The sequence below is a fragment of the Belonocnema kinseyi genome, chromosome 4 (assembly GCF_010883055.1).
Source record: "Belonocnema kinseyi isolate 2016_QV_RU_SX_M_011 chromosome 4, B_treatae_v1, whole genome shotgun sequence".
Lineage (NCBI taxonomy): Eukaryota > Metazoa > Arthropoda > Insecta > Hymenoptera > Cynipidae > Belonocnema > Belonocnema kinseyi.
The window spans coordinates 100,930,360-100,939,446 of NC_046660.1; the positions used below are offsets into that span (position 1 = coordinate 100,930,360).

The following is a 9,087-nucleotide window of genomic DNA, read 5'->3' on the forward strand; positions in this document are numbered from 1 at the left end:
GGCTCTTGCATTTCTCAAAGTTTGAGACCGATATTTTATGTATAAAAAAAGTTGGAACGTTCAAAAAATGTCGGGGTTCAGAAAAAAGATAAAATAATTTTCTGTGAAGTTCCTACCAAAATGCCGTACCTAAACGTACTTTATTGTACTCTAATACATTTTCCAAAGTTTCAGCTCGATATTTTATTTATAAAAAAAGTTCTTAGGTTTAAAAAAACATTCAGTGAACTGAAAAAGTGAGGTCAGTAATATAGGTATTTAGCTGTGTCACATGCCCTTAAATTTGTTTTTTACATCTTTTATTATTATGCTTTGTACTCAAACGTAGTTTTCTTTCGGCTCTTGCATTTTTCAAAGTTGGAGACCGATATTTTATGTCTAAAAAATGTTCGAACGTTCAAAAAACATCGAGGTTCTAAACGTACTTTATTGTACTCTAATACATTTTCCAAAGTTTCAGCTCGATATTTTATTTACAAAAAAAGTTCTTAGGTTCAAAAGAACATTCAGTGAACTGAAAAAGTGAGGTCGGTAATATAGGTATTTAACTGTGTCACATGCCCTTAAGCATAGACCGCACACCTGATAGGAAATGATTTAGTGAGATTTTCTATTATTTCATGGCTATATTGTACGTGTTTGAATATCATGCGAATAAAAAAGTGTATCAGAAACAAAGTTCTATTATTATTTTAACTAATTAACTGTTAATAGGTATTGGTTTACATATTTATTTAACTTATAAAACTCTTTTTAAACTATTTAACGCGTTTTTTTTTAAGTTTAAATTTTTAACAACAGGCACTGTGATGACTGCATTATTTGCGAGGACTCCAAAACCCACAGAACCAAAAAAACTTTTGAATTATTACCACTACTGAGGGTTGCAAATAGCCACAAATGATTTATTATCAATATAAAAAAATTATTTGATTATATTTGTATACACAGTAAAAAACTTCTATTTGGAACTTCGAATAAATATATTAAAAGTTTATTTCTGAAACGTAAAGTAACGCTACAATACAAGACGTATTTGAATTTGACAATATCTCATATTAGAGAAATAAAGTTCGCGCTACAATACATGTATTGTAGTTTCGTCATTCGAATACCGTGCTTGGAATTTTACCTCATGCTTGTATTGTAGAAGAGTTGTAGAATCTCAAACATTTTTAACAGTGTCGTTTAAAACTGTTACGTAACTAAGATATTATTTAGTTGTGTAACATTTTGTTCAGTGAAGGTCCAAAACAAGTTTTCATTGATAAAAAAACTGAAGTTTCTTCAACTTTGATGTGGCGAAACAAATATTGAAGTGAGTTACCTACTGCATTACGTGGTATGTGTGTATTGTATATTGTATAATGTACGTGGCTTACTGTGACGAGGCAGGATATTGTTTGATTCACTACTATTTACTCAGGTTGCGTTATTCATAAAAGTACGATGGATGCATGACGTTTGTTGAAACTATGTAGCACCCAGGAACATTATTTAGGAAACCGAAGGACTTGTGATGCAATAAAAAAATCAACACCTGTAAAAACGGTTTCTGCAAACAATATCCGTTCGTAACAAGTATACTTTATCCGTATTATGATATCAGATTATTTCATTATTATTACAATTATTACAATTTACATACAAATTATTTTAGTGTCAATATCTAATGTCCAATTGGTATAAAGGCCTATGATTGTTAAATGATTATAATCATTTGAAATAATGTTATTAGTTATGAAAAGGATAATTCCTCAATATAACTAACATTTCTAGGCTCTGAATAAAAAATAATTAAAACTTTCTTTTTTAAAATAAAATATTATTCTTAATTGATATTATATAATTTATTATAAAAAAAATCCTTTGTGAAAAAATAACATGTCGGTTAAGTGTCTTTTATTGTATCTCTCTTAAAATGAACCAGTGAAATCTCACTTTTTGAAACAACCAGGAGTGGGTCACTGACAATCAGTGAAATTTCACTGGTTCATTCAATGGAATTCCGTCACTAGTATCATCAGTGATGTTCACTGTTTTTTTTAGTACCAGTAGTCATCGCTGGTCGTACGCATTGTCTTCCGCCAGCTGATTAGGCATGACACATCATTCATCACTATTGTGCTAACATTTGCAAATTCGTTTGCAAAATTATCTTTTAAAAACCGCACTTTACTGTCACAACAATAAATGAGGGCCTAGCTGCAATATAATAGGATATAATATGTTGCACCTAATACTGATTCAACCAGTGACAATTTCACTGGTTCAGTTTTAGAGATATAGTCTAAAGAATCTTATCTCATTCTCTCACAATCAGTCGCATAACTCAAATCCGAATTCTTTTATGCAACATAACAAATTTTATTCTTCCTGGAAGTCGTGAATGTTTTCCAATAAAATTGTATCTTAGTAATTTGCATTTTATTTTCTCGAAACTCTTACTTTGCACTCTTGCATCTAATGCCCATCTGACTTTTATGTTTTATGTCATCGCAAAAATATTTGACGTAAGCGGAAATGGCGTCGCTTGAATTAGACAAGCTTTGCTGATTTTTGTATTACTTCGATGAAAGGCGGTGAATTTAAAAATCCATACAATTTTTCATAACTCTTAAATCACACTTCTTTATTTCATTTTCACTATTTATTAGGATGGCTCGCAAACGTCTTTTAAAAAAATTAAAGACTTTCTTCAAATTAATTAATAATATGATTATTAGAATGCAAGTTACTAAGGAGAGTATATTGAGTTTAAAAGTCGAGAAAAATATTTTTGCTCGCCCGACCTTTCAATTTATATTTAATTTTCTCTTAGTTTCTAATATGTCGATCAAAGTACGCACCATTTGCACAATTGATTCATTAAAGTTCATTACAGAAATGACAACCGAACAAATTGTTTATAAAGTTACATAACAGAGGATGTTAATTTATTTTATAATATTAGTTTCTTTAGAAAAATATGATTTCAGAATTATTTTTAAAATAGGATATGTTTTAATCTTGTTATAAGCGAAAAATATAAAGTTAATATAAATGACTGAAAAACGGGGAAACTGATTAACATATTTGCATAGTTCGTGAATAGAAAAACAACTCTTGTTACACGGAACATGTTTTTGCAACTATTGTCAAGTTCAAGGTTGTCAAGTGGAATAAATCAGTTACTAATACTCGTATTGCGTGCAGGCCTTTACCATATTGTACAGATCTTTTTTTAAGTCGCTGTGATTAAGAGGTATTCGTTTTTCCTCAAGCCGCCCACATTCAAATTCTAAATCTTGAATTATAAAATTTTCTCTTTTTAAGAATTTATATTGACAAATTACATGTTTTATTACGTCGTCTTATTGTATTTCATTTGTTTGGTTTAAATTGTCAAACTATTATTTCTTTTTTTATTTTACATTAATTGATTGACATCTTATTTAATTACAAATTTTTCAATTATTCGATGCACAACATTCCAAATTTAAAATTATAGAACTTGAGCTTTTAATTTGAAGCAAAATTTCAGAATTTTTAAGAACTCAGAATTCAAGATTGTCCGAGAGCTGATGAAATTTTCATTTTCTTTCATAATTTTTTACCAGTTGAAGCTTTTCATATGGTTTATTAAAAAATAAAATTGAAAATAGTTCCATTTAAGATTCCTATTTTAAAATAAATCTAACTTGAAATAAAATTATGTTGATATATTATGAGCAATTCGATTAAAAATAATTGTCCAGTTTTGAAGGTCATGAATTTGAAATTATTATTGTAATTTATAAAGATCCAATCTAAGATTATTCACTTTTAAACTTTCATTCTTACAATTGTCCTTTGGAATGATTTAATCTCAAGATTTTCAGTCAACTTCTTTTTAAAAAACCCCCCAGTTTTTGTCAAATGTTCAGTTCGTTAGCCAATCATTTTTTTTTATAAAATTCAAAACGTAAGCGCATTTTTTATATTTTTAAGACTACTTTTTTAAATATTAAAAAACTTTCTGTGCGGATTTTTATAGTATTCAAAAATTTGAGCAATTTATTCTGATGACTTTTTTCATAAAACCAAAAATTACCAGAGTTAAAGCATTGGCAAAATTCCAAAAAAACACACGAAAATTAATCTTTTAAGTCAAATAATGGACGACATGAAAAAAAGCAAGAGAAGAAAAATGTTGATTTCTAAATGCTCTACAAGATTATGATAACAACTTTTTTAATTTTCTTGAAAAATAAAAAATTCAAATTTTGACAGCATAAAAAATAATGGAAAATCCAAAAATTACATTTTTTCATGCAACAGTTTCCCAATATTTCAAAAATTCTCAAATATGAAAATCCATTAAAAAAAAAAATATATATATATATATATATACCAAATGTGTTTTGAAAGAATGCGCAATTTTTTTTAAAACGTGATACGTGAAAAGGTATATGCACAGAAGCTGTTTTTAAAGATTTATGATTGATTTCAAACGAGTTGATGTACATCTATGAGTAATTGGCAAAGTAAGAAAACGACTTGGTTCAAACAACACAATTTTTTGTTTAACCATAAAATATTATTATTATGTGGCCGTGTCTAAGTTCACCGAAATTCCGTGCGTAGAATGTGGTTTAGAGGAAACACTGATTGACAGCTCTTCGCATGGGATAATTGCTAAAGAGATTGATCAGCGACCTGGGTCGGAGCAGTGTTGCGGAACGTGTTATTTAAATGAATAACACGGGAATTCTAGACTAATAAAAAAATCTATACTCCCCGCCCCCCATATACTGCCTTCTACAAAAATTCCATTCCTCACGGAACGATTCACGCTCACCCCGAAAAGGCTTAATGGTATAATAATAATAGAAAAAATCACAGACTAAAGTAATGATAAAATTTCTTGCATGACATTTTTTAGCGGATTAAAGTTTTATTCAGACAACTTTGCGCTTTTTAAAACACATGTGTTGTCATGGAAAAACAAAAGACAATTTGACCGACATTTCGTTAAAGTTGATCCTGTAAAGTTAATTTTTGTTGCAACGAATCTTTCATCTCAAATCGATGTAAAGTTTTTCTCCTGTTTTTTCTGTGATAATTTCGGTGAGCCCAAGAGGGCTGGAATCAGAGTGACTAGGTTTACTGAAATTCGGTGAGCGTAGCACACATATTTTTGGTGAACCAAGGCACTTCGATGTACAATACCATACCGGTAGGAAATGCAGCATTCGTTCGAGAAAATATATTGGCGGTTAATTGGCAGCGTATCTCTGTCGCGAATATTAATCACTATTTATATAAATACATTTTATCTTGCAAAACTGACCATAAATTTTCATTTTTACATCAAACAATGTTCAGAAGTGCGGTCACTCATGTGGATAGTTAAACTCGATTTGCAAAACACCTGGGTGTAAATACACACATATACATTATGGAGAGAAGCGTATCGAGATCTGTACTTATATGGCGCAAGTGAGACGCACATAATATTGACTGTGTGCGTCAATCGCGCAACTTAAAAAACTAAGAATGTGTTCCGTATACGTATATCAATATTATATAAGAGCAATTCCGTGTAAAATCATTGAAAGAATTTCACCTATTGTTAGCAGTTTTGATGAAAATTCTAGCGTCTATTCTCTTAGGCATTGAAAGAAAAAACCTGAAATCATTTTTTTTTTATTTCAACAAACTTAAGAGATCTTCAAAATATAAAATTTTGGTCCTTTTTCTGTTAAAATTTCATAACTTTTGGCATTTTGATGATATTAAGGTTTGTTTTTTAAACATTATTCGTAATGAGACGCAGTTTTGAAAAAATATTTTTTTGAAGATAAAATTTCAAAACCTTTTTTTTTTTATAGATAGCTTACGATGTCCTGTACAAGCCCTGTAAATATCAAAATGGGATGACCCTTAGTTTTCGAGAAATAATTAAAAACGTATTGTATGCCGATACGATGCACCCAATGTAAAAAACCATGTAAGCAATAGACAAACAATAGAAACATATATGAATGCAGGAACTTCAGAGTTCAGACTCTCGATCGCTGGGCAATGGAAACATTATGCCACGACGTACATTCCTAATTATTTCTCAAAAACTAAGAGAGAAGCACTAAAAACCACAGATCTCGGTACGATATTATTTGTTCCGTGACCTGTTTTCGAATAGAATAACTTGATACTGTTATTTTCAATGTAACCATTGGTCTTACTTTAGTAACACTCGATACTGTTTTTTGAGTCTTATCGTAAAACCCGAAAATAGCCCTGAAATAATATACTTTATTTTTACAGACCATTTTGATATTTACAGGTCTGTATATAACATTGCAAACTAAATCTACAAAAAAAAATAACGGAAATAAAAAGTGGATTTTTTTCAGAAATTCCATTAGTGTGCCTAATACATAATGTAGCTGTCGTATCACCCACATAGTAAATACGTCCACATTCATTAATAGAGATAAGCGGCCTAGTTTTTAGCACCATTGGCCACAGCCAGACTAGTTGAGTGGTGTTACATATTAATGAGTATTTGTGTGCAAAGCTTACACAATACTCATTAGCAAATTAATAACTGATTTTATAAAAAAAATTATTAGTTTAATTATTTTTGAAGCTAATACAACATATTTAACTGATCTTCTGTAATAATCACATTAGTTTCAAGGTAAAAACTGTCTTTATCAAAATTACCTTTGGTTATATTATTCCTTATTCTTTATTCATATTGGGTTTTTATATTTTTATAAATTCTAACCTTTCTGTAACAAAGTAAAGGGTTTTCCTGAAGTTTTTAGGGTAAAAAGAAGCCAGCTGTTGCTTAAGAACCCCTCTAGAATTTTAAATTACATAGTAACCACCTGACCCTTAAAGGCTACACGTTAGTATATATGAAACTTTCTAGGTTCGCGCATACAAGATAATACCAAGAGCAATGAATCAGGGTGATATTATAAACTTTCTAGAAAGTAAGAATTTTATGCAACCTTTTTATCAGTTTGTGCAATGCCCTTATGTGAATGTTTAGGTAATCTGAAAAATACCCATTGTTATAATTCCATTAACAAATCTCTTGAAGATTACGATTGATTAGAAGATAAATATTTTAATTTGAGGCAGAAAATTGTATCTTATCTTACAGTTTGCAATCTTTATTAAATTTATTACAAAAGTCCTGATAAAATTGGAAACCAATTGCAACAACTGCTCTACTTGACTCTGTCATAGAACTCGAACGATTTGTGACGTCATTCCGTCTTTTTACCAGGCGTTGCAGATGAACACATAAAAATAATTATTGAAATTCAAATCAATATTATACAGAAGAAAAAGAGCATATTTTTCATGCTTATGAATTATAGAACAATTATTAAAATCTAGAGTGATATCATGATACTGCAACAAAAAAAAACAATTCAATTCCATTGCTAAATTATTGAAAATCTCGTACAATATTGCAGTAGACTGTACTGATTTGGAATTCATTGTACTATACATATTATACGCGAACCGTATTTGCCTAAGACGCTGAGGTTTGCGAAACAGGGTTAACTGATCTCTATCGGCGGAGTTTAAAATAGAATGTATAAGGTATTTTTATTTCGTTTTTCAGCCTGAGATGACTTAAAATACCGATTTTTTGTCCTAATAAAGTTATTGATGAAAATCTAAATGTATTTTTCATTAATTTCAAAACTATAGAGGTTTATAGCCGTAATTTACTGAGTGTTAAGAATATGCCCATACACAGCAAATTATGTAAGTAACTATCTGCTCAATAATAATACAAATAATCAGTTTTTTAATTCCCGTGTAAATCTACTTTTCGGTATTCGCTTATGTTTATTTTTTACGTTGTACTCAAATTATGGATATTTAATGAGTTAAAAATGGCTATTGTGCATACAAAGTTATTATATAATTGCAATAATGATAATGCTGAACTTCATTTGCGCGCGCGCGCGCGTGTGTGTGTGTGTAAAAATTTGTCATAAGGACAACCGCAGGATTTCGCCGGGAGCGGGTGTATATATATACGCGAAGAAATTAATTATTTTCAACCTCTTCTGACCGATATCCACATATGTGGACAGATATTGAATTTACAATTGTGACATGCTGTAAGTTTTTTTTATGAAACCGCCGGCAGCTTTAGCTTCTACAAATAAAATACTACGAGGATCAATCGCTTTCTTTAATTCAAAATTAATTTGTGCCTTTTATAATTGAAATCAAAAGAAAGCAAAATGTGTCGCGTACGTTAGTAAACAAAAAGTGCTATAAAAATATTTACTAATTTGAAAAATGTCGTATTATACAATTTTGGTAGTGTTTGAGCAGGCGAAAAATATACCCCAAGGCCAATATAAAAAAAGTCAATCTTAAGCATTTGGAAATTAACGTATGTTTGTCCACTTATTATGTGTACACCAGTCCGTCGTGCAACTACGTCAGTAGAAAATCGGTTGCTGTTGATACCTTTATGGAAAATGTAATGCAGCCTTTTGCCCAGAATTATGGAGAAATTTCATACGCAAGAATAAATATATGTAATTTCAATCGCTTTATAAAATTGACAATATTATTTGCATAACTGTTCATTGTAGCGTTAACATTTTTCTATGTATTATTGTTCTACTACAGTTTCAAGTAAATAAAATAATTCTAGAATCAAATCTTTTTTTTTAACCTTTCATTCCATATAGTACTGGTGTCCACGTACGTGTACACGCATTTATATATGAAAATATGTACATTAAACGATATGTATATGCCTATACATGTTATATCTTTAGAAAAAAAGAATAATAGATCCATGCAATTTTTACTTCTTCGTTCATGGTGCCGGGCAGAAAAGGTTACAACTGAAATTTAAATTTAAACTAGTTTAAGTTCAAAAACTGGGTTACGCTATTTTGAACACTTTTTCCAACCCTCCCCTCCTCGTAAAATTTTATCTTAGTTTTCATTTTATACACGCTAGTTATCCATTGAAGGCACTTGATAAAAGTTGAATTTTCAACATAATAATTAAATGTTTATCTAAATAGTTATTGGTATTGTATTAGTGGGCGAAGGAGTCCGTGAGCC

The 9,087-nt window shown here is 30.0% G+C and overlaps 1 protein-coding gene across 2 annotated transcripts in view; it reads left to right on the forward strand.

Annotated features, from left to right (window-relative positions):
- The window catches only part of LOC117172153 (sphingosine kinase 2-like), a 50,521-nt gene that overhangs the window by 24,940 nt on the left and 16,494 nt on the right, over positions 1-9,087 (forward strand). The gene's annotated exons all lie outside the window — the stretch shown is intronic.